Here is a 25,143-nt window from a genome sequence, read left to right as displayed (position 1 = left end):
GAAGGTTTCCATTGTATGCATTCAGCATGAAGACATGCATCAGTGCCACAGCATTTCCTTGATTCTGCCTACTACATTTTTTAAATGAATATGATGCACATGTATTTTGCCTCAGGAAAACAAATGCATCCTCACAAACAACAACCAAGAAGAGAAGTGTATCTTCATCTTGATAATCCTAACCCAAAGTGCTAAAACATCATGGATTGGGTCCGCAAAAACCATGTCTTTAAAGATCATGAGAATAGGAAAATTTATAATACCTTGATTCTTTTTTCCTATTTTTTTCTTTTTTTGGTTTTAGTACTGAGGCACACTAGCAGTATATTTTCTTTTTTTAACCATAAATTCTAGAAACTTGTTTTTTGAAAGAAAAACTTTCCAATACTTCTGCCTGTATTTCAGTCAAAAAGTCAGATTTGGATAAATACATCATTACTTATTTTGACCTTCATAATAAGGCCATGAGGGCAAGGGGTTTGTCATATTTTTTCATGCAAAGAAACATGGCACATAATAAGCAAATCAGGGTTTTGTAATGAGAACTCTTTTCAGCAAGATGTACGATTCCCTTACAGTCTCCTGAAAATGCCAAGCAGAGGTGAGTTCATTTCACCTAATCCAAGTTTGTTGTTTGGGATCTGTAATTGAAGAGATTCATATCACCTAATTCTTTCTGTCTTGTAGGTGTCTAACCTAAATAATCTGCTAAAGCTCCTCTTGGGTTAACGGAGAGTGACAAGAACCTCCAGGTCACAATTCATTCTGTCTGTCATAGGCACTTATCCTGGGGAAGGGTGAGGTTCCCCAACATCCCCTGATTTTACGGGAAACTTGGGACAAATTATTCCCACCTGCATTTTTCAGCCAGCTGAGGTCAATCGTGAGGGATCTCACTACAAATCCCTTTCTGTGCACCACTGCCCCCATGTGTGAGCTGGGCTCGCAGTCAGAACATGAACCAAACACTGAGGGCCATGTACCAACCTGGATCTTGGTAGTTAAAAATGGATGCAAACTTTTGTGCTTCTGTGCATTTGACAGCTTATGAAACAATTTAGTTTGTAATACATTTGCTTAAATGAAAACCTGATTAATTCTACTGTACTGACTTATTAGAACTAATAGATTTTGTTACATGTGTTGCAATTTAAGCATTGTTAATTATTCAGAGCTGAATATCACAAAACATTTGTCATGAATATTTGCACACATTTTAAACAAAATTGTCCTTGGCAGTGTTTGCAACAGTTAAATATTTGATTTTCATGTATATTTGGGTGAGACAATTTTCTTTTCACGAATATCAGCAGAAAGTGAACCTCACATGGTAATCCACACAAATATTTATTTAAGAGAATAGGTGTACCTGAAATATACTTGCCAGCAATTTTGAGAATCACTGAGGTGAATGGTCGTGCAACCAGCAAAGTAATTTGAAGTAACTTCTTCAGATGTCACCAGGGAATAACAGTCATTGGGTAGCACCACATTCCATTGAAAAATGCTTCAATTGCCATTTGGCAATATGTAAAGCAATATTATCTAAACATGGTAATAACATAAAAATATTAACTAAATGTAACATTCCAGAATATCTACATTTAGGGAAACAATTCTGGATCTCCTAGGTTGACCTGCCACTGGGATATCACACTGTGCACTACACAGTACTCTGTCCCTGCACTGTGTTGGTTCCAGCTATGCAAACTTGCCTGGATTGAGGCTTCCAGTGTCCCCATCCGACACACAGGGAGCGGGGGCGATGCTGAACTTGTCAGAGAGTGACAGCCTTTGACAAGAGTCTTTCATGTGACACAATGCTTGATACTCATCCAGCCATACTTTGGATTCCCATGGCATAGGTGTTGGCACCTAACTTATATTACTCTAACTTCAACTATAACTACATGGTCAAATAACTCATGTTTCCTCATTGCTTTGAGAACCTGTTGCTTCCTACACACAAACCAATTGAATATCCTTTCAGCTAAGCTTATTGCTTTCCAAGAGGACTCAAGATCAATATAGGGATGGGAAGCCCCAGACACAATTTCATATAAGCAATAAGTGGTTGTGGGGGGCACAGCTCTCAAGTACAGAAAGAAAGGTATCACAGTTCCAAATCACTTTTCAGAGTGCAGAGCACATGCCATTATCCTCCTGATACTAAAACACCATTCCTTGTGATGCCAGCCACCATCTCATTTCAGTCATTTTGAATTAGGAAAAAATCACAAAGATAATAATGATGTTGTAGGGCCAAGTGCTCAAATGTGTGAAAGCAGACTGTGCTAAAGTGGGCAGTCCTGAGCAGTGTGGACATGATACACCCTGGCACCAAAGTTCTTCAGATGCATGAATGGGGCTATTACTCCCCATTTTCAATAAAGGAATTGCAGGCACCTGCATCATTACTAGCTAAGGAAAGGTCAAATAACTCCCTATTGCCCTGGATGACATGTCTCTGTTTCTGCCTTTTCAGGAGAGGAAAAACCATTGGGAAGAAGATCAGGCCAGTGGGATGAACCAGCAGCTGTTGAGTGAGGAATGCACTGGCAGTTTCTCAGGACTAAAGCGAGCTGGTGTGTGAATCCAATGCCTGCTGCTCTTTGAGCTACTGCCTGGACCAATAAACCTCCTGTTAAAATGAGCCTGCTGTGACTGTTTTGTTGGTATTTTTAATTTAAACAATAGCTAATTAAATATGAAAGCAATTAGTATTTCTGTTCAAACAGCTGTCATGTAATGTCTGGTGCTGCAGTTATGATTCCTTAGCAGCACTGCAAATGGTTTAGAAGCAAAGACTTTTGGGGAGTAGAAGGAGAAATAGAGCAATATTTACTATGGGCATTGAAAACCACTGGCAGGTGCATTTAGCTTTTGCTGCATCAATTTACAAGCATGTGGGATGCTTATAAACATAAATACTTTGGATTATGGTGAAACTTTAAGTAACATTAAAATATATAAGAGGAAGAGGAATACAATGGCCTATGTTGGCTTCCAGCTTTACCCATAGATTTTCCTACACAGGGTCTCAAAATGTCAGTGGAAGACAAAAGTATCGTGGTCCTCTTTCATATTTGCTGTTCTTCATACAGCCCAGTTTGATGATAGCAAAAAAAGAACAGTAAGGAACTAGTGAGATGTGAAATCAGCTGGAATTCCTGTTCTACACAAAGAAAAGCCAAAGCACTCAGCTTTCCTACACTTCCTACCCTACCCTGTAAGGTAGTGAAGCATCGGGGCTCTCCAGGGATCTGGCTTTACAGAAGACATCCTGGCAGTGGCAGGATCTGGAGCAGCCTGGGTGCAGGCAATGAATGGAGTTCCTCGTTTGTACCCTGGCAATGTGCATCTCCTCTTTCCCTCCTCACAGCTGTGCATGCTCCTGCAGCCCAGGGGCATGGTGGTGCAGCTGCAGGCAGGTGTGTCTAACAGCAGTCTGTGAGATCCACACACCTCTCTGCTGTCCTTGTGCAATCTTCCTGCTTTGGAGCATGCCCTTGCAGGTTTTTAAAAGTCCAAAGTAGTACAACTGCTACATTTGCTATTAGGGTCAGTATTCTGGCCAACTGGAGCTACACACTTACCTCTCATTTTACCTGTAGCTCAACCTGGTTTTTGTATTCTGAACTGTTAAGTGCACTGTTAACAGAATGTTTTTTCACTGTTTTAACTGTTAAGTGTATCAGAATCTTTTTTCAAAAACTAATAGCAAGTGTTCAAGAATATTTTAGGCTTTTATTGGTATTATCAAGACTTTCTCTGTTGAACCATATGTTGAACTAATTTAATGATACAGTTAAACAGAACTGCCATTATTACAAATTCCATTCTTGTATAAGAATATGGGGGGGAAAAGTACTCTTAAAGCAGACCTCTAGCTAGTCTAAATCAGCAGAGTTTCCTACAAATTAAAAGCTCAATTTCATTTACTGTGACTGAGAACCAAGCCTAGCTCTGCTTTGGTTGGCAAGCCTACAAAAGAACCTCATTACTTCAAGTTTTTTATTGTGAATAAATAATTGTCATTGATCTATGTTCAGTCACCTTCTATACATTATTAAACACTTGTTTACTAAACAACCTTTACAGTTTGAAAACAAGAAAAAACTTCACTGAAAAATGAATCAAATCTCTGTATAAAATCAACCTAAGGAGTTTAGAGGTAAGGTGAACGAAGTTCATTTAATTAAAAGATTGCTTGAGGGGAGACATTGGCAGATCAATTTTTTAAGTTTGTGGAATTACACACTGATATGCAAGTTTAAAGCTGCTGCCTCTGATTGCAAAATATAACAAATGGGAAACATTATATATTTATGAACCATTCAATATCTTCCCCCCCTTTTTCAGCTGGTTTATTGGAAAAAAAAATCCATTCCAAGTTGTGACAGCCCAAGTTAAACAGACATTACCAATATATATATAAGAAGGTGTTAACGTACTTTTCAACATGAAATTCTAATTGAAACTTCCACACAGTGGAAGCCAGGGACCAATCTTATGGCCTGGGGACATGCAGAAACTACTTTATAAGAAATTGCCTTTCTGATAGTGAATATTAACTGATTATTTTTTAGGTTCATAATTTATTGAATAGGTTTCTTCCATTTATTTGTACTTGGGGAATTTTCAGAACTTCCTGAAACTTTGAACCTTTTAATTTCTTATTAAGGGGTATATGTAAAAAAAAAAAATATGTAGTGGAAATGTTAAAAAAGTTTTAGCAAAAAAGATTCCTTTAACTAATCAATTGTCTGAGGACCAGAGGTCTGCCAGTGCATATTCCTAAGCCACAACACATTAAGACACAAAGGCTTTTGAAAATTCTATAAAGCCTATAACAATAATAATTGTAAAAAATGCAGTACCTTGGAATTTTAAGTATTAGTACAGTGATCATATAAATGGCCTTTTATGGGTACACATAAAACTGTATTATTTTTATTAATATTACTATTATTGTTTATTATTATTGCAGCATAACACAACACGTGCTCTAGTTAAAGTTCCCTTTGCATTTTCATTACATATCCCATTTTTGTTGGGGTTTATGACTCAGTCATTAAAATTCTCCGCAGGCTAGAAATTGGCAAAGGAACTCACATTCTAAAGTAATCTGTTTGATGAAAAAAAATGGAATGAAATTAATCTGGTTGGTTAGAAAAATGGTTGGGGAAACTCACTACTCCATTAAGTAGTACCTGAAGTTTGTTTATTACAATTCTATTTTTAAATATCTCATGTTTCTTAGAAGCAAAGCCATAAGCCTATTATTTGGTCCCGTTTCAGTTTTTGCCTGGGGACTAGGAAGTGATTTATGTCCACTCAAAGTTGTGCAAAACACTTGTTTTAATTTGTGGTATCTTACATGAGGTTCACATATTGGAATTTTGAACATTCAGGACAACGAGAAATTGGGCTTGAGTTATGGTGCTAAAGTTCTACTTGTCATGTTTTTCTGCCATACCATGTTGGAACATGGTATGGGGCAGTAATCCCAGAACCAGCACTGCTGCAAATCAATATGCACAAAAATTTATATTTTTGATAATTCTTTACTACAGTTCTCCCTCTTTTGAAGAAGAAGACTAACTTCTAACAATATGAATTTCTTCTTCATATATTATTACCTTGGTGTGGATGTATGAAACATTTAATTGTTGTGGTTTTCATTCATACAGAGTCACAGGATCATTCATGTTGGACTTCAGGGTGTCCGTAGCCCAGTCTTTTGCTGAAAGCATGGTCAGGTGTGGTGCTCTGAAAGGTTGCTCAGATCCTTAACCAGTCAGCCTTGGAATCCTCCAAGGACAGAGGCTGCAGAGCCTCCATAGGCAGCCTGTTCCAATGCTGACCCCCCTTGGAAACTTCTCATTTTGAGGATGAGCAAGTCCAGCTCCTTCAGCCTCGATACTACAGCAAGGGCTCCAGCACCTGAGTGTCTTGGTGGCCCTCCACTGAAGTAGCTGCAATTTATCAATGTCTTTCTTTTATTATAATGCCCTAAAGTGGATGCAGATCCCCCTGAGAGAGGAGGAGAAAAGGGCAATCACTTCTCTCATCTCCTGGCTATATCCATTCTCATGCAGCCCAGAGTGCTGGTGGCTCCTGCTGCTGCTGCGATGCCCTGCTGGCTTGTGCACCTCCCTTTCCATCTGTCTCCATGGGGTCTTTTCTGTGCAGCAGGTCCCCAGGTTCTGTGATTGCAAGGAGTTATTCCTCTCCAGGCACACAGGAGAAAGACATTTGCCTTCTCTGGGTTGGTGACTGCTTTTTTATTGAACCTTTGAGAATTTCTGTTGTTTCTTTCCCTCACTGCCCAGTGTCAACCAAACTATCTTCCTCTAAACCCAGTAAGGGGGCTACAACTACAGAGGTTTCAAATTCTAGCCATGAATCAGGCATGATTGAAATTATTTCATGCTTATATGTTATATTTCTATGGAAAATAATGAAAATTACTACATACCTCCTTTCCATTGCAAACAAATTTTTCTAAAATAAACCCTACACACAATTACATATAAATATATTTACATATATATTTATATACATACATACATATATATATACATTTACAAAAAGTGATAATTTTGTGTTGTTTCACTCTAATCTGCCCCACGGGTTCTGTTGACAAGAATCTGAGTTACACTTACCTTCAGAGGCAAGTTGTAACACCATATAATTGATAAAAACTTGCTAAAATCAAGAAAAATAATGCTTTTCTCATTTTATCCACAAATCCAGTTATTTATTTTATCATAGAAGGTACTTATGTTGCTCTTTTTAACCCTTGAGAAATCAATTCTGACTGTTCCCATTTACCTTCTTCTCCTCCATCTGCCCAGAAATGTGTTAAAAGACCATGTATTGAATGATTTTTCTAGGGACAAATGTGATATTGAGTGATTGTTCCCAACTGCCCCTTTATTTTTTCCTAAAGATAGTCATGTACAAATTTTCCTATTTATAAAAATGACTACATAACAACAAAAAAATATTAAGTATAAAAGAGTCCTTTTAACTAATCAATAGTCTGAGGACCAGAGGTCTTAACTAATTTGGACAGGGACTTAATTAATTTGAAATGGAATTTATATTTCTTTTTATGTAAGTGATTATAAGAAAACAGAGCTTCTTTTGTTCTATTGTGCAGAGAAGAACAAGACCATAGTATGTGACTGGGATCCCTCAAATTACCGGGATATATATCTCAAGCACTGAATGAGTTTTACTGATGGCAACGAGATTCATGTTCCTGGACCCAAATTGGAAATAAATTTATGTTTGTGCGCCAGAAAATCTGTTTTTGTATATGTGTGCATGCTTGAAATATTTTGCTTTCTGTCATTTAAAGACCTTATTACACCAGTAGGAGGAAAAGCCATTTATTCTGGCTTTGAATCTAAGAACATTGGAATGAAGGAGGTTTTTGGCTCAAGGGGTCCCTTGGTGTCACAGACATAGCATCATACCATCAATTTCATATTGCAATCAAACTCTTACCTTATTTTATACATACCCAGGGGATGTGATTTATTTTCCTTTCTTTTCACATCCTTCCTTGTGTGTAAAGACTGTTATATCACCTGCAGTATGAATATCTTTGGTTTACTCATATCTTTGGTAACTCTTCTGTTCCAGTGTCGCTGTCTCTTTCTTTAAGGCAAATGCCTAAGAATCTGAACAATGTTCTAGATGACCACTCGCTAGAAGCTCAAACACTGATGTAAATTTTTCTTTTCTTTCCTAGATAAACCTGTTCTATTATATGGCATTATTTCATTTTCACATAATTTTCCTGTGGTTGATCAGAATTCCAAGGTGTTTTACTTCCTCTGCATTTCCTAGTGGATGTCTCCCACCTTACAGAAGAAATTCTTTCTGTTAAACTAAGTGCACTCTCTTGCACTTTGTACAAATTTACAATAAATATTTCTCATATCTTTCAGTACAGTCTTCAAGTTCCTTTTCCAACAATCACTTCTAATATTGTGCATTAGCAGCAGACTTGTGCCAAGATCAGTAATAAAGATATTATGATCAATTTCTTAAGCATTAGTTCTGGGAAAACATCAAGAACAATACTTGAGTCAACTTTTAAGTTATTCCTAACCTGTAAAAGTCAATAATACTTTTTCACTACCCTCTTATGTTGTTCCATTTGTTTGCATCTAATTCTTATACTAATCTGTGTCTTCTGCATTTTAACCACCGATTTCCCATATGGCAACATGTCAAATGATTTACTGAAGTCCAGTTAGATTAAACCTATTGCCTTTCCTTTATCTAGAAAATCAATTAACTCATCAAAAAGAAATATCTGCTGAGGATAATGTGATCTATCTTTAGTGAATCCATGTGACATTTTACCCTACTTTCCATTTACTTCTATGTATTTAATTATTCCTCCTCTTAAAATATCTTCCTACTCCTGGATAATGTGATAGTCAAATTAATGGGTGTAAAGCTGTCCAGATTTCTTTCTTTCCTATTCTAAAGTCTAATAGTAGTAGAAATAGCAGTAGCTTTACCACTAGTAATAGTATTTCTAATCATGATTTTTACTTCATAATTCTTGTAATATTTGGAGAAATGCAGGTATAATAAAAGACCTTACCAGTGGTTTCCTGGGATGTTTGCCGATTAAGAGAAAGCATAGAATCATAGAATATCTCAAGTTTCAAGGAACCTATAACCTTTCAAAAATACATCTCATGACTAAAAGCATTGTCCAGTTTCTCCTTGAGTTCTGACAGGTTTGGGGCCATGACCACTTCCTTGGGGAGCCTTTTCTGCGGAATCTTGGAATGGTTTGGTCTTGATGGCACCTTAAAGACCATCTAGATGCAACCTTCCTTCCATGGGCAGGGGCACCTTCTGCTAGGCCTCATCCAGCTAGGCCTTGGACACTTCCAGGGATGGGACATCTACAACTTCTTTGGGCAACCTCTCTAGTGCCTTGCCACCCCCACAGTAAAGAATTTTTTTTTCTAATATCCAATCTAAACCTACTCCCTGTCAGCTTGAAGTCGTTCCCCCTTGTCCTTTCTTTCCATACCATTGTAAATAGTCTCTCTCCATCTCTCTTGTAAGATCTTTTCAGGTACTGGAAGGTCACCCTAAAGCCTTCTCTTCTCCAGGCTGAACAATTCCAATTCTCCCAGCCTTTCCTCGCAGGAGAGGTGCTCCATCCCTTAAGTCATCTTGGTGACCCTCCTTTAGACTCTATTATTTTCAAGGAATATTTATTATATTACATAGTGTAATTTTATTAGCCTGTTCTAGCTCTTGGATTTACAGTGCAATTCACTGTCTAGTAAATTTTCATCTTCTTCATTAAATTGTAAATACTCATAGATACTTTTGTACATTGTTTATAATGTTTGAATGAGTGGGGGACCATCATGATGTGAGGAGTGTTCTATGGCATTAAGCTTTGGCTGCATCCCATCTGTGTGTCCAGACAAAGTGTGAGTGTAAACTCTTTCTCTTTTCCCCTCATACTTTTGTGGTTGCGAAAAGAAAACCCCAATGCATTGGTGAGAAAGGATATTTATAGAACCACCAGTTATAAATGGCATTTCATGTGTCAAGGAGGAGGAAAAGGGAGTAAAATATGTCCTAAGTGTTCCTGCCAACTGCTCCAGGCCTACCAGGAGAGTTGAGCCATGTTCATTTGGTGCCAGGCTGATTTAGGGGCAGGGAGGTAAGAGGATGACAAGAGAGCAGGGATGCAGTGGGAGGAGCAACCTCCATATAAGCATACCTCGCTGCAGATCTGCCCTTAACAACCTGTGCTAGCTCCTGTGTCTTCAATTCTGATATGTGGAAATGGCCTAAAGACTTTCTCATCCCTACGGGTGTTCTGAGGGTAATTGCAGCAAAACTTGAAAAGGACAATATCCTGTCAGAGTACAGCCTGTACAAGCAGTTAAGACATAGGGAAAATTGCACAGTGTGATAAATATTGACCTTTTAAGTAGCATTAGGAGCACAATCATTCCAGTGTGTATCCAAAATAATGTAAGTCAACACACTGGAGAGTGTTTTTCTGAATACCAGCAGATACATTTCACTATTACTGTGTTCTGCATGGTGGTGAATTTTGTTTACCAGAAGTCTGCAAATAAGTTCTCCCCATAAAAATGACTTGTCTTCAGTGTATATGAAAAATTATGCGCTAATTTTGGCAAAGTATATTACTGCCTACTTTCCGAAGGTATCAAATTTTAAAAATATAAATGTTCTTTATGAATGAGCCTTTATGATGAGTCAGTTTGAGAGTAAGACTGGGAATCATGGTTACAATCATTTTGGATGGAAAAAGCAGGCACAGTAGACATACCTGCAAATGAGAGATAGAAGACAAGGATGAAGTCATATGTAATGTTTGTTTTTAGTCACTGACAGGAAACATACTGTACCAGCAGCACTCCTGTAGCACAACAGGCTTTACTTCCCAAACTCAGCTGAAGTCTCTGGTCCAATCTCTTGGCCCACTGCACATATTTTCAACTTTATTTAGGGTATAAAACAAAGTATTTTAACCCAGTTTTAATTCCTTCTTGTATTTAGTGTGGAGTTAAATATAATTCTAGTTTTGAGCAGTTTCCAATTGATAATAAACATAGTTACAAGAAGAAAGGATGTTTTCCCTTTTACAACTATGGCAATATTTTAGGATATTTCAAAGTACTTTTCATTCAGTCATGATGCCTGAATTACACAAAACAGTGATTGTGCCCTTTCCTTTCATTCCTTCCATTACTGCATCCCCCAAAACCACTAACCCATAGGAGATAAAAATATTATCAAAAAGCACATAGCAAGGAGACACAGCCAGACTCTAAAGATGACAAGAGATTACTTATTCTGACCTACTCTGGTAAAGCATTGCAATAGAATTTGCCAATAATAATTGCCACTATACAGTGGATACTTTTGGGTTTTTTTTTTCCTCATAGGAAATTCATAAGGGGTCTTCATATTCTGTCTGTCAGAACTATGATGTTTAATTTAATCTAAAGCCAGATATACAGCTAGCAAAACCTGCAATGATTTAATACCTTCAGTGTATCCTTTAAAGGCATTCTGCTATGTACACCTCTCCTATTTCTCCTGAAGGAGCTGTAAGGAGTGTAGCAAGAAGAAGATGTAGAAAGAAGGTTTTTTTTATCTCACCTGAAGAAATATCTCAAACAAATTTCTGAGGTTAGATTCCCTATGGCTACCTCCACATTAATAAATTAAAATGTTCTTGGAATATGCCTGGCCAACTGGAAGGGAGGAGCCAACATCTGACTCAGACTCTGAAAACAGAATGGCTACATGCAAACTTCCTCTTTGAAATGGTGTTTAAAAATCTACTGTTTCCAAAGACTATTTAGGAAATTTCAAACTGGGGCAAACCCAAAGCAAGTCAGACACTGCTTTAAGTATATAACAGTAGGAGATATTGATAATATAGATGCTTGTATTAGAAAGTCCAGAAATGTACTCGGTGTTAATTTGATGGTATAGGCATAGTCCCAAAGTGCATAGAGCAAAATGTCACAATTTACTTCATGCTGCATCTTAATTGAAAGAACTGAGATGTTTGTAAATCCAGAGTATATCCCCAGTCATTCAGCAGAAGGATGATTATTTGAACTAAGGAAGTGCTGGTTCACAGAACTAATGCCTTGTATTTTCAGTATTGGCTGCCTTGACTCACAAACAGCAGTCAGGCTTTATCAGGAGTGGAAAGGATCCTACTTTATTTCCAAAAGAGTAATAATATAGCAAAGTTCCTAACTGTAGCATCCACTAGAATGGAAAGATTTAAAATGAGGCTAAAAGGAAAAGAACTTTTTCTTATACCTGTGCGAGTTTCTCCTAAAACTATGCCAACACAACAACAAACACAAAAATAAACCAAAAAAGCCAACGTACTGACCAACTGACTGGCCCACCAAAATGACCCCAAAACCCTAACAAAATGAAACAATATCTGTATTTGTTTTCAAGCAACAGTCTGAGCAGGGTGGAGGGTTTTCTGTCTTTTACTTATTGGAACAATGAGAAGATAGATAATATTACTCCTTGGAAATTCGCATATTTGGAAGAGAAAGTGTCTGCATGTCACAAGCACCCAAAAAAAAAAAAAAGTAAAAGAAAACAAACAAACAAACAAACCAAACATCAGGCAAAGATAAGGGGTATCACAAGGCCAATGTTCATGGAGTTCAGAATGCTTCAGCAGTGACTGAAGAGTATTTATCCACACGTAAACAAAACAATCATCACCACAGAGACAAAATGCAGAAGATAATACCACATGAAACAGTCAACTTGATGCACTGATAACCTTTGTTAGCCAAAAGAACTAAGCAAAGACCTTTTGTTCATGTGAATCTCATTTATAGTGAATGTTACAGGTGTGCTGAAGAACCTCCACCTGACAGTTGTGTGAGGACCACAACAGTCACTGCCTGGTTCTGTTAATAATTATTGATCAAATACCTACAGTGCCACCCACAGGCATTTGAGTTTTCTCCTGGTTACTAAATAGGTTCCCACTTTGCACTTCTAATCAAAATGGAATTGCTAAACTTTTGGTTTTTCTTCCACTGGACTAAATCACCCTATGACAAACTTGAAACTTTGCTCAACCATTAAAGGACAAACAGAAAGATGAAAACAAAACCAGAACCAAACCAAACCAAACAAACAAAAAAACAAGAAGGAAAAAAGGAAATTAAACAGAAGAACTATTTTTAAAGCTGATCACTGTTTTCAAGTTTAGTGCTGACATTCCTGCATAAAGCTGCCTACTAAACTGGGATGGGTAGTCAACATCTGTTCTGAATTATTTATTTATTTTCAATTGCAGAAAATTGGCAGTTCCAATGTCCCTAAGAGAAGGATAATTGTAATTATCTATGATGTTGTGAAAACTGTTTCAATGGCTCAGCAGTTACTGAGGGTCTGGGGTTTTTTCTTCTCCTTCCAGCATATGTATTTCAATGTATGTATGGATGTGAAAAAAATAAACTTTCAGGTGTTTTGGTAAGTTTTATGTGATTTTTCCCCCTTTATACCACTTTGAACACATTATAATGTTTTGTCCAATATGGGGTCCAGAACATGCATTTTAAATACGCTCTTTATCGTTAAACTTGATGAAATGGTTATTTGTGCATCTTTCAAGATGTTTAGCTTGAGAGGGTTGTTGTACCTGTGTTCACTTGAAATGACTGATAAAAAGTGTCTGAAAAACATGCAGAGTTAAATATTGCATAAAATTCTAATAATCGGTTATATTTATTTACCAAAAGTGAAAAAATGCTGATCTCAAATTTCTGTCATTTTGCAGGAAGAAGAATCAAATATCAAATCCAATAAATGAGTCATTTTCTCAGAACCCATTTTTATTGCTATTTGAAATAAAACCAAATAAAATTCATACTGGATCTTTTACTGAAGCTTGTGTCTCCAGCTCATCATCCAGACTGCTGAAATTCTTATTTCCTGGCTTTATGTAAAATGTAGAAATATTGAGGAAAGAACTGCTCACCCTGAAATGAAAGGAAAGAAAAATGGAGAAGGCATTGCCTTATATTTAGGAAAAAAATATCAAATATGAACACAGAGGAAAGTGAAATATGGAATTATCAAATATCCATGGATTAAGATAAAAGGCATATGTGACTCGTATAGACTGCCAAGTCCAGAGAATGTATTGATGAAGAATTATTAAGCTCATAATAATTGAGCTTAATTATAAGTGACATGTAAACATAAAGAGTGGTTGGATGGAGGGATTTGAACTAACCTAACATCTGATGGATAAGGAAAATATCAGGAGATAAAAGCTAGGTCTGTACTAACACACCAAACAACGCCAGGGATCAGCTTCTGACATTGAGGCCAACTGGCACAGTCTGTCACATCCACGCTGTTGAACTCTCTTAGCCTCCAGCACAACATGGTCAGATCTGTGGTGCCATTTGGGAATAGTCCCCAACCTGTACTAACACTTGAACTACATCCAGAATTTTTCTGGCTGGTTGGCTGTGGCCAGAAGCATGGGCATTATAACAATTCACCAGCAGAAATGACTGAATCCCAGTGCTGGTTCTAGCTCCAGTTCATCAGCTTATTATCTGTGTACAGCTATGTTTTCCAAAAATCCTTACATTTTATCAGGGAAAAAATGTGCAGAAAGTACTTAGTGGTACACAGTACTAGAAAAGATCAAATTTAAAAGACTTTTCTTTTGAATAAATTTGTTATGAAAACAAATTTGTGTGATGAAGTTTAAAATAAATAGGAAAATAGGTTAGAGTAAGAAGAGATCAGAGTTAATTGGATGTATTTTCTTTCTATAGCTGAAAGACACTATCAAGTAGCTCAAAATGTTAGCCAAGGCACAAAAACATTATTTCCAGAAAAGTATGAAGGAGAGATGATTCAGAGGACAAAAGAAACACCAGTGAAAAAATACTGATATTTAGAATGGCAGAAAGGAGATCCCAAGGACTTTAAAAGCATTTGACCACATTTTGATACTCTAAAAGACATAGAAAAAAATGGTTAATCTGGTTTTGTGCAGCTGGTAGATAATAAGGTGCTAAGGAAAGGGCAATATGGATTTGTCAGGATTTGACAAAATATGCCAAGCCATCTGAATTTCCTTCTTGACATGTTAACTGGCCAAGAGGATATGCAGGAAGCACTAGATATATTTGATAGTCTGACTTATGTAATTCTTTTGATATGGATGGCATTTTTACAAATGAATTTAGGAAATGCAGTCTTGATCAAATGCAGCTGATGCAGATGAAGAACTGGTTGGGAAAAAAAACCTTTCATACTCAGAGAAGAGTTCTCAGTCTTTTTCTGCCAGACTAGAAAACTCTTTCAAATTGGCCTCACATACAGCAGTTCTGGGATATGTATTATTTAATATTTTCATTAGAGACATAAATGAAAGAATAGTGAATATACTTACGAGAAGTGGAAGGACTTCAGGCTGGGAGTGGTTATATCAATTTAGAGGACAGAAGAGTAGCTCAGAGACATTATGGTATATTAGAGAATTAGGCTGAAATCAATAAGAAGAAATTTCTGAAAGGCAACTACAAAGTATACTCAGGAAGGAAAAACAAAAAGGTCCCTTAAAAATGGGAAACAAAATGAGAGAAATATAAAAAGATGGGAGTTAACTATAAACTGTATATAGTTAAATGTACAGTCTTATAAGAAACATATTCTAATGTGTATTAATTTCACAGTTGTGTGCAGGACTTACAAATATAATTATTGAATTCTGTTGAAACTACTGAGGTTTTTGATTTAGTTAGCATGTGTAGAATTTGCACTACTCATAACAAGCAGGCTGGCAAACACTGTAGAGTCTAAAAGAGATCAACAAAGACAACAAAAGATCACAAAAAAGATAAATTGTCAAGAATGGATGAAAAAAAAAAAGTTTCGTCCAGAAAACAGAAAATCAAGAGATGTAAACTGCATTCAAAACTGTGAAACGAATACAGGCTCACACAAGAATAAAAAGGGTTTCTGAGTCTCAAAAAAATTTAATTTCATCCATTTATTTTTTAATATGTATGTAAATCCAAGGTTTTTTGCAAGTTTGTGATGAATCAAAAGTTTTCCAGACTCTGAATTTGATTGTATTTGTGAGCTTCACTGCTTGTATCAGCTTTCAGGGTCTTTGGCTTCAGGGCACATCTTCCAATATTGTCTGCTCATGGCTTGGGGTCCATGACTTTGAGCATCCCCAGGACAGCCCCATTACTCCTGCCTTCCCCAGGGCTATAGCTGCCTTGGATCCCATCATCCAAATCCTTCTCAGCAGTGTGAAGCCTTGATAACAGGAAAATTAATATAAAAACTGTTATTATGTTTTTCCATGCTGAAATTAGGTTTATATAACAGTTAATTACTGCTTCTTGTATTAATTTACAAATAACATTTCTCCCTCCTGCAGGAAGAGCAGGAAAAGGAACAATCCCAAGTGTTAGGATCAGCATCTCTCAGTACCTGCTGGATAGAATACAGCAATGGTGTTATGCTGCCAAGGCAAACTCAGGTGCAGATTTTATAAAGGGGAGATTGGGAGGGGGAGGAGGGGACTGGCAATCTCATTTTCTCCATGAGTCCTTTTTGAGTGCAGTGTGGGTATTTGGGGTGAGGAACAGTCACTGCTGTGTAACTTCACTGTCCATTGTGCACTGCCCCTTCTAAATCACAGGTCAAATTAAATCTGTTGTGAAAAAGGAATGGAAAGATATGTGAGGAAAACAAAGATGTTATATCCTATGCCTGCAGGAAATATATCCTTGAGGGACATAATTCCCCAGCTTCAAGAATTTAGGAGCAAGCCCTGTGTATCAGCAATGTGTGGTTTAGATGGAGCCCTGCTCATTTAATAACATTTTCCTAGCCTTAGGGGAAAGTGTTTAGAAATCTTTGAGTATATGGATATTTGCAAAGAGGCAGGATCCGTGCACAAGGCATATTTTAAACACAGCTGAGGGCTGTACTCCTGTGGTCTGTGACTGCTTCTGCAGCTGTGGTAGATCCCTCCATGCCACACTGGTCAGGAGAGAGTGCAGGCCACGCCAGGTAAATTTTTGTAGCCTCAGACCCCTCATCCTCTGTTACACTGGTGGAATTTATGGCTGAATCAAGCCTCTATAGCGTGAAATGCTAATGTAACCCAAATACATGAGCTATAATCCATAGCCTGGAGGAAGGTCTGTTATCCTTACGTCTGGGAGTGTGCTACTTTTGTGGTGCAGAGTTGATTTTGCTAGTAAAATAAGGCAGCTCCTGCCTCCACTCATAGGTGTATATTGTATGCATGCTATTCTGCTGAATTTTATATACCCTAGGGTTTCTCTGCGTTTTAAAAAATATAAGGGGATGAGGACAATGCTACAAAGTAATACTTGATATAATGAAAATCTAGCAGACTTTGGTGATGTTAAAAGCAATTGAATGAGAAATTGTTTTGACTGAAATAGACATGAACAGTCTTATAAGTCTAAAAGATTAGAGGATTTATTACAGTCTCAAGAAAATGATAGATGTGGCTTTTGTTCTGGCCACCTGCTGTTTCCTTACTGAAGTGAGATCCAGTTTAGTTTTATTTCGAATTCATAATTATGGCAGAACTGGTTTAACTTTTCAAAGTCCAGACTTTGAGAGTCATAATGCTGAGATTCTTGTGTAAGCACAGTGACAATTCTGCACAAAAGAGCAGATAAGCAAATGTGTATCAGGTAACTGGCATGTTGCAAAATAATTATTAAGTCTGTTTTCTCCTGTAATTTGAATTTATTGAGAGGTAGTGGTTAGTCCCAGATAGTTTTTACCTTCTTAAATAAGGTCACAGGGAAGGCAGAGGCGAGAGGAATAAAGAAATACATCTATAGATAATTCCATGTTGAGCTGAGCTTGTTAAACCAGATAATCTGAAGCTAAAGAGTTTCATAGAAGAAAAGAGGAAAGAGCCTTTTCAACTTCCCAAGAGAAGGTAGCAATAAACTGGCTTGATGATCACTGTTGTTAAATTGAGCCCCTTGGGATGCCAGGTAATTTGCTGTTAACGTGAAAGACTTGGTCTTTAGCAAGGCTGTTTGAATGACTGTCTGGAGGTTCCATCTTTATAGTCCCAAATTCTCTAGCACCTTTCTTGCAGGGGGATCTATTATGCTGCAACAGTCAGTTGATGAACTGCAGAAAGTTGGAGAAGGCAAAAGGCCATTTTCACTGCGTGGGCTGGATTCAAAAGCACTAAGAGGAGCAGGCTGCAGGGAGAAGAGATGCTTTATTGTTCATCCCTAGAGTGACAGTGGAGTCACAAAAGGGATCTTCAGGGAGAGAACATTTATTTAGAGTGCCAGGTAGTTTCTGGAGATATAATCTATTTTTAATAAAATTGCTAATTTATCAAAATCTACAGGAAGTTTCTAGAATTCCTTCATGTTCTCAGAAGTAGCTCAACTAGTCTGTTAACTCTCCACCTACCAGTTAAAACTATTTTTCCCTGAAAAGCCTTGCAGAGTGACTTAGTTTCAGAGTTCCTTGGTTTAAAATGTTCATACAGGTTTTTTTTTTCCAATACTTTTCTGCTATCACCTCATAGTTTGTAAATGCTGAAACAACCCATAGATCTCACTGGGTTATTGCTTCTTTTAGTGGACATTTTTCTCCAGAAGAGACAACTATGTTTTTCCAATAATATTGGTTTCCTCTTTTTGAGGTCACTTGGTTTTATTCTCAGTAATTTGGAAATCTCAAGACTTGCCGTACCTAAACCCTGTTTCTCAGACAGGAAAAGAAGGCATCTGTACTCTGATCTAACCAAAACTATCATTTTTCATTCCCACTGTCACAGAATATTAGAGTGGCTTGGGATGGAAGAGACCTTGATGACGACCTGGTTCCAACCCCTTCTGCCATAGGCAGGGACACTTCCAAATGGATCAGGTTGCTCCAAGCCCCAATCCAAGCTGGCCTGGGACAATTCTAGGTCTGGGGTAAGAGCAGGACAACTCTGTCTTACATGCCATGATTTCTGATCCCTGTATTGAGAATATCTATCCAACAGTTTTACCTTTTTATTAAGAATGATGCAATAAGGAATTTTTAACCTCCTGATTGACAAGTAATCACTGACCCAAGCAATTGAAGAGAACTACAACTATAATTTAGCCAAGTGATGATGTTTTAATGGTTCTTCTTAAAGAACATTTGATTTACTGATATAGAAATGGGTGCCAATATTGAATGAACACTTATGAAATATTTCTGTGAGTATGAACTCAAGTAAAATAATTGAATTTTCCATTATAGTATTTTGCTTCCTTTGTGTTTGCCTTCTGTGAATATTCTATAAAGTGAATTTAATGGCAGCATGCATGTGATAATAGTCAGTTTAAGCAAATATTGGAGAATATTCTGATCCTATAAATACCAAATTTGGAGATGCAAATATTAGCATTGTATTACAAATGTTTTAAATTAATTTGGCATTGGTACTCATCCAAACATTTTTTTTTCACCAAAACTTATATAATTTGTATTACAATCTGGATGAGTAAAAGCTATTTCTCTCAGTCTTTTATAATACGGGAGTTTTGTGTTTGTGAACAAAATAAGTACTTTTCTGCAGAAACAGATGCTGTTGCACATCAAAATAGCACCTGAATAGATACATGGTCTAGGAACTGTGGCATTTATACCCTGCACTTTGCTGTGTGTCGGCATCCTGGGTCATTCCTTATGCAGTCAGCCAACCCCACTCTGACCTGAAAAGTCACAAAAATCTACAGAGTGATCAAACCCTGTTGCACCATTCAGGTGTACTATTGAACAGCAGGCATTTTTAAGTCTGGTTTTGGACTGATTGTTGGTTTATTTTTTATTTTCTTCAACAAGATATGCATGAGTACCTGGAATCTGTGAACTTTGAAGGATGATAGAAGGCCATGGGAATTACTATGCTATAGCAGCTATAGCAAATATTGTCCAGGTAGTCAGAAATTATAATTCTGACAGAAAGCCAATATCAAACATTTCAAGTAACTAGAATGAGAAATCCTCTTATGGACAATTGTGTTATAACCTGGCCAGTCAAAAACTCTTTCATTTAGTGATTGTCTCATATTATGAAATGCCTTCAATAATCAGAGGTGACCATTCAAAAATGGTCAGAGTTATGAAATCTTATTTTTTCTCCTGATAATCCAGACATTCACAGTCACAAGAAAGATTTGTAGATTGTTTTGAAAAAACAAATTGTGTTGAAAGTGCAAGTCCCTTTCTTAATTATTTTTCACTGGAGGGTGCAGGAATGGCATCGCAAAAAGGAGAATAAAACCCAAATTTTCAGACAAGTAGATTTCATGATGCAAATATTTAAACCCTTGTGGAACTTGATAAAATTTATAATTAAGCAAAAAATCTGTTTCTTTAAAAAAATTATATTTCAAGCTATTAAAAACATGAAATCAGTTACTATTTGCAGTTGATTTTTAATTGAGTCTTATCTTTAAAAAATACCTTTCAGACTGTAAACTTTAATTTTTTTTTAGTCCTTCATCTCCTGTTTAGTTTAAAGGGTGATAGTTTTTTCAACCTTCCCATAGAAATTTTTTGCTTTTTCTCATGAAATCATTCTTATCTCACAATTATATTAGGATTTTTTTCACATCATGAAGTAATTTAATGCATATGTGAATCAAAGCTCTTTTTTCACTTTGCTGAGTTTAGGTTAAATGTTTCCAGAGGGTGGGCAAGGTACATTTGCAAAGCATCGATTGTCTGTGGAGTCTCCAGAAATATTCAGTTTTCATAAGCTGTTTGAAACATAACATTGCAAGAGAATAATGGGATGTGTGGCTAGCAAGGGAAAACTTGAATCAAGTTTTGTCCTCTAATTCTCTTGTTTCTTGCCTTTACATTTTGGAGAGTGTGTTTTTCACTTGAAGGATCTAGTATCTGGTCTTTAATAACATATTTGTTCTGGTTTTTGTTTCAAGATCTACTGCTCCTTCATCTCTTTCTGTGTTTTATGTATCCAGTTGCCAATACATGTTTTTCAAGTGTCCTTTATAACATATAAAAGCAGCAAGTGTTGATCATATCCCAAGCAGCTTCCATAATGCGCAGGTTATGGAGGAGAAAAGAGAGAACATAAAGGCACTCACAGTATTATATTAATTACTAGGACAGCAAGAAGCCCATATGCTTAAAAACTTGTACATATGTTCCTTGGCTATTTGCTCTCCCCTGTGCAAATTTTCTATTAAAGCTGAATTTGTCACTTTTTTGAATTTGTTACTGACAGTTGGCAGGAGCTGTTCCTCCTGTCTGAGAACTGCCAACATCGCTGCTCAGGGAGAAGTAAGGACCCCTCTCAGTGTTCTTGAAAGAATGGGGCTGAATACCCTTTCCCACACTGTTAATATAAAGAGAAATATATTATTTATTTCCCAAATTAATAAGTTCCTTCCCTCTTTCTTCCTGGTATACTGTCTCTATGCAGTAAAAAGCAATGATATTTATTGATTAACAGCAACTTTGAAAGCTATCCTTGCACTCTATAAGCATACACTCTACAAACACCTTTCTTTCCACCACTTTCTCCTATAAAAGCCTGGTTACAGGGACAAATATTACACAAAACCCTGGAGAATGATCAGCGATCTCACTTCTGCATCTAATGATTTAAATAGCTCTGCTCCCACTTAGAGTCATTTCTTGGAAGAGTTATTTAAGCATTTTTATGAATTCTTCTGCTCCAGAGACAAAACAGAGAATGATGATCTGGCAGGCAGAGCCTAAGGCAAACAGGAAATATCAGTAAGAGCAGCCTTTGAATGAACATGGATGAAAACATGAGAACTATATTATTTCTACCAGTGTCTCATCTAGCCAAGAATCTGCTTGCTCATGATTAGTACAGCGATCCTCAAGAGTAAAGATGCATTAGGGATAGCTATTGTTTAGTAATTTTGGGTGGTGGCAACCATCTACCATGTCACTGATTGTATCATAGAAATATAACACCATTGGTATTTTTTCAGCTACCCTTTGAGAAATTGTTATATCTGAACTGTGTCTATTCCCTGCTAGCTTCAAAAAATGGGCATTTTGGAGAAGACATACATGCACACTGCCTGTTTGCTGCAGTTCTTGAGCCACATTAATTCCTGTACACAATTGAGGGATTGTGCCAGATCTTGGAACAAAGCTGTGCCAGGAGACTTTCCAGTAATTTACCAGAATGGACAACTGAATGCATGGCCGATGCCTGGACCTGATTTAATCTCCTGCTGTTCTACTCTATACCTACTATAAATAAATATGTATGGATTTATACACGTATATATATATATATACGTATATATACATATGTATATATATGGATGGATTTATATGTAAATATAAATATAAATATATAAATATAAATATTTAAATATTTAAATATTTAAATATATGTATGTATATACACATATATATATATATATGTATGTATATGCACAAATGCACATTCATGCGCACCCGGTATAAGAACTGTGAAGTAATGGTCTCTAACAGACTTGCAAACCTCATCCTCAAGCTCCATGTCATGGTATCTTCCCTGGCTGAATGAAAGGCAATGCTGATACATGCTGCAATCACACATCTTCTTGCAGTGTAGACACACCGTAATAATGAGTGTCAGTTAAGGTCTCGCTTCAGCTCTAATCATTTTGCACTGCTCTGCAGTACAGCATATGCATTTCATCTGCAAGTGGAGAGTGCTCCCAGCAGAGGGAAAGTCTCTACTTGTATAGAGTCAGCACAGATGATTCCCACAAATACCTTGTCAACCCTGTGGGATGGACATATGCAGGATGAATAACAGAGAAGAAAGAGAGCCTTTCACTGGTCTCATAAAAATACTGTAAGTTAGAGAAGCCCTCAAGCTATTTTAAATGAGGTCATACCTAATACTGGCTTTTTTATCATACTTTCTAAGTACAGGCCCTGTTTAATTGTACAGCCTTTGAAAATGAAGCCAAACAAACTCTTGTGTATTAATTCTAGCAGTGGTGTGCTGGGCAGAAATTGAAGGTGGATCTGTGACTTATATCATTTGTTGAGGAGAAAAAGGGAAGACAAAATAATTGTCCATGCATAAAAATTTCAGGGCCACCGTGGGTCTTTGGTTTTGATGCAGAAATAAAGTCAATAAGATAGAGAAGAAGATGCTGAGGTGGCCAAGGATGCACTGTTTCACTGAAAACAACCCTATGAGACCTCTACTATTCAGACATATTTTTTTCTCGAACATTCAAAATGAGTTGTCCTATGAACAAAAAGGGGAATTAATTCAGGTCTTCTGTAAATTACTGTCTTACATCCACTCATCTATTCACCACAGAGATTATTATGTCTCTATTTCCCAGATGCCTATTAATCTTTCAGATATTTCTCTTGTGCACATCTGCATGTTTAAGCTCCACCTCTTCCATCTGCACTCTCCTTTTGGTAGTGCTCTCTCTAACTCCTGCCAGTGATGGAAGTGACATGAACAAGCTTCTTCTGTGTGGTCCAAGGGCCAGCCAGCCAGGATTAAGGCAATGGTTGATTAGCAGCAGGTCAACCAATTTATGGGCTCTTCCTGAATATTTCCTGGCACTGTATCATTAACTGGGGCTATTCTCCATGGCCAAGCCTCTGATTTTACTGAATTTCATTATCCTCCAGGGTTCAATTCCTTTGGCAAATGTTGAATCTGGCTAATGGGTTCAGAAGATATTAGATGGGTATAGCAGATAGCAGCAAGGTGATCATGTAAGATTCTTTTCTTTAGGACACCAGGGTAAACATGGATTTGCATTTTGTACATCGCAGTCACAAGACAGCAAGACAGACATTATTATATAACATCAGACTAATTGTCTGTTTTGTCTAGTAACCAGTGGCAGTACTATTTGCTTCAGATGATGTTGCAGGAAATACTGTAGTAGGCAATTAGGGATTAACCTCTCCATAACAGAAGTTTCTTAATTCCCATCAGTTAGTGATTAGCTTATGCTCTGAAGCATGAAGGTTTATATCCCTTATGAATTTTTGTTTAATCTAATATAATTGCAGATGTTCTTGTTATCCATATAGCTGCTTATCTTGTTTTGTTCTTTTTTTTTTTTTTTTTTTTTGATCCTACTGTGTTCTTGGCCTCAGTGATATCCCATGGTAATAAATATTATGGAAGTAAAATCTCTATTCTGAGTATTGTCCCTTATTTTAGAATATAATTACAGGGAAGTATATAGAAAATAGGGAAATTGTGCAGATGGGAATATACACTTTGCATATAGACATTGTTTTCTAAGCAGGGCGATGTGAACTCATTCAATATGCAAATATTGAAATACTAGATTGTTCTCCTTACTGTGGAGGGTAAGATTTATCCTGCCTTGCATCAGTATCTGAGTATGTCGCCTCAGACTCTGTTTTGTAGTGAAAAATATAATTTGGGGTAGATGTCCATAGTAAGAAGTGATGGAAAACACCGTGAATGTACCACTTTCCCTCTGTTCAGTATGATACTAATTTTGAAAATGATCTCAGGTATAGATGCTTATAATATAGACATCTATTTTTAGTCAAATTAATAATTATGAATGGTTAAATTCCAAAATGCAGTGTAGGTGCTTGGATATATCCAGAGGTTCATTTTGCCTAATAAATTCTGGCTCTGTAGGAACCTGTCTCTGCTGACTACATGCAGAGCATAGCACAAATTAATTCCTGACTTCATGAAAGTCATCACAGAGGCTTTTGCCTTGTCCAATCATATCTGTTTTCCCTATTCTTTATTTCTCAATTTATATTTTAAATATGCATGTGTGCATTCCTTGTTGTAAATGTAGAGTATTTCCTCAATTACCAACTTAGGCAGGGCTGTTCACAGAGCCAAGGTGGTTCAGAGGTGTTTTGCCTTCCATTCTGGGAATAGAAGCAGCATATCCCTGGCAGAAACTTAAAACTTCATCCTCTGGGAGAAACCGTAGGAAAAGCAAGCCAGGTAAGTAAAGGTAGGGGTAAGAGACCCTTACTCCTGACCTCATCAGGTAGCACGGTGGAAGACTGGTCACAGTATCAGTAACTTTCTGACCATTCTTCCTTCCCTTGAAAAGAGTGAAGTGAGGATGACCCTACATTAGCATGTCTGGCTTTGAAGTTCTGCTAGAAAAGACTTTGAGAACTAAAGACTTGTGAACCTCTGTCATCACAAGTGCCCATTTCCATTTTACCTTCTCACCTTTTGCTTTTTTCTATGATCTGAGACACATATTCCACTTTTAATCCTTAATTACAGAGTGTGAAAATGTAACCTTATGCAAATCTATGTGTTTGAGCAGCTTTCAAGTTCACAAGGAAAAGATGCCAAAGAAGAAAGCTTTCCCACTTTGAACAACAGGAAAATACTCCCTAAACTCATTCATTAAGGGTTGTGATTTGGTAAAAGATAGAAAAATATAATAATAAAAAAAAAACACACTAAAGAAAAACCCAAACAACACCACAAAAAATACACACAAAAAGAATACACCAAAAATT

Source organism: Agelaius phoeniceus, chromosome 3 (assembly GCF_051311805.1).
Source record: "Agelaius phoeniceus isolate bAgePho1 chromosome 3, bAgePho1.hap1, whole genome shotgun sequence".
Classification (NCBI taxonomy): domain Eukaryota; kingdom Metazoa; phylum Chordata; class Aves; order Passeriformes; family Icteridae; genus Agelaius; species Agelaius phoeniceus.
This window is presented reverse-complemented; position numbering follows the sequence as displayed.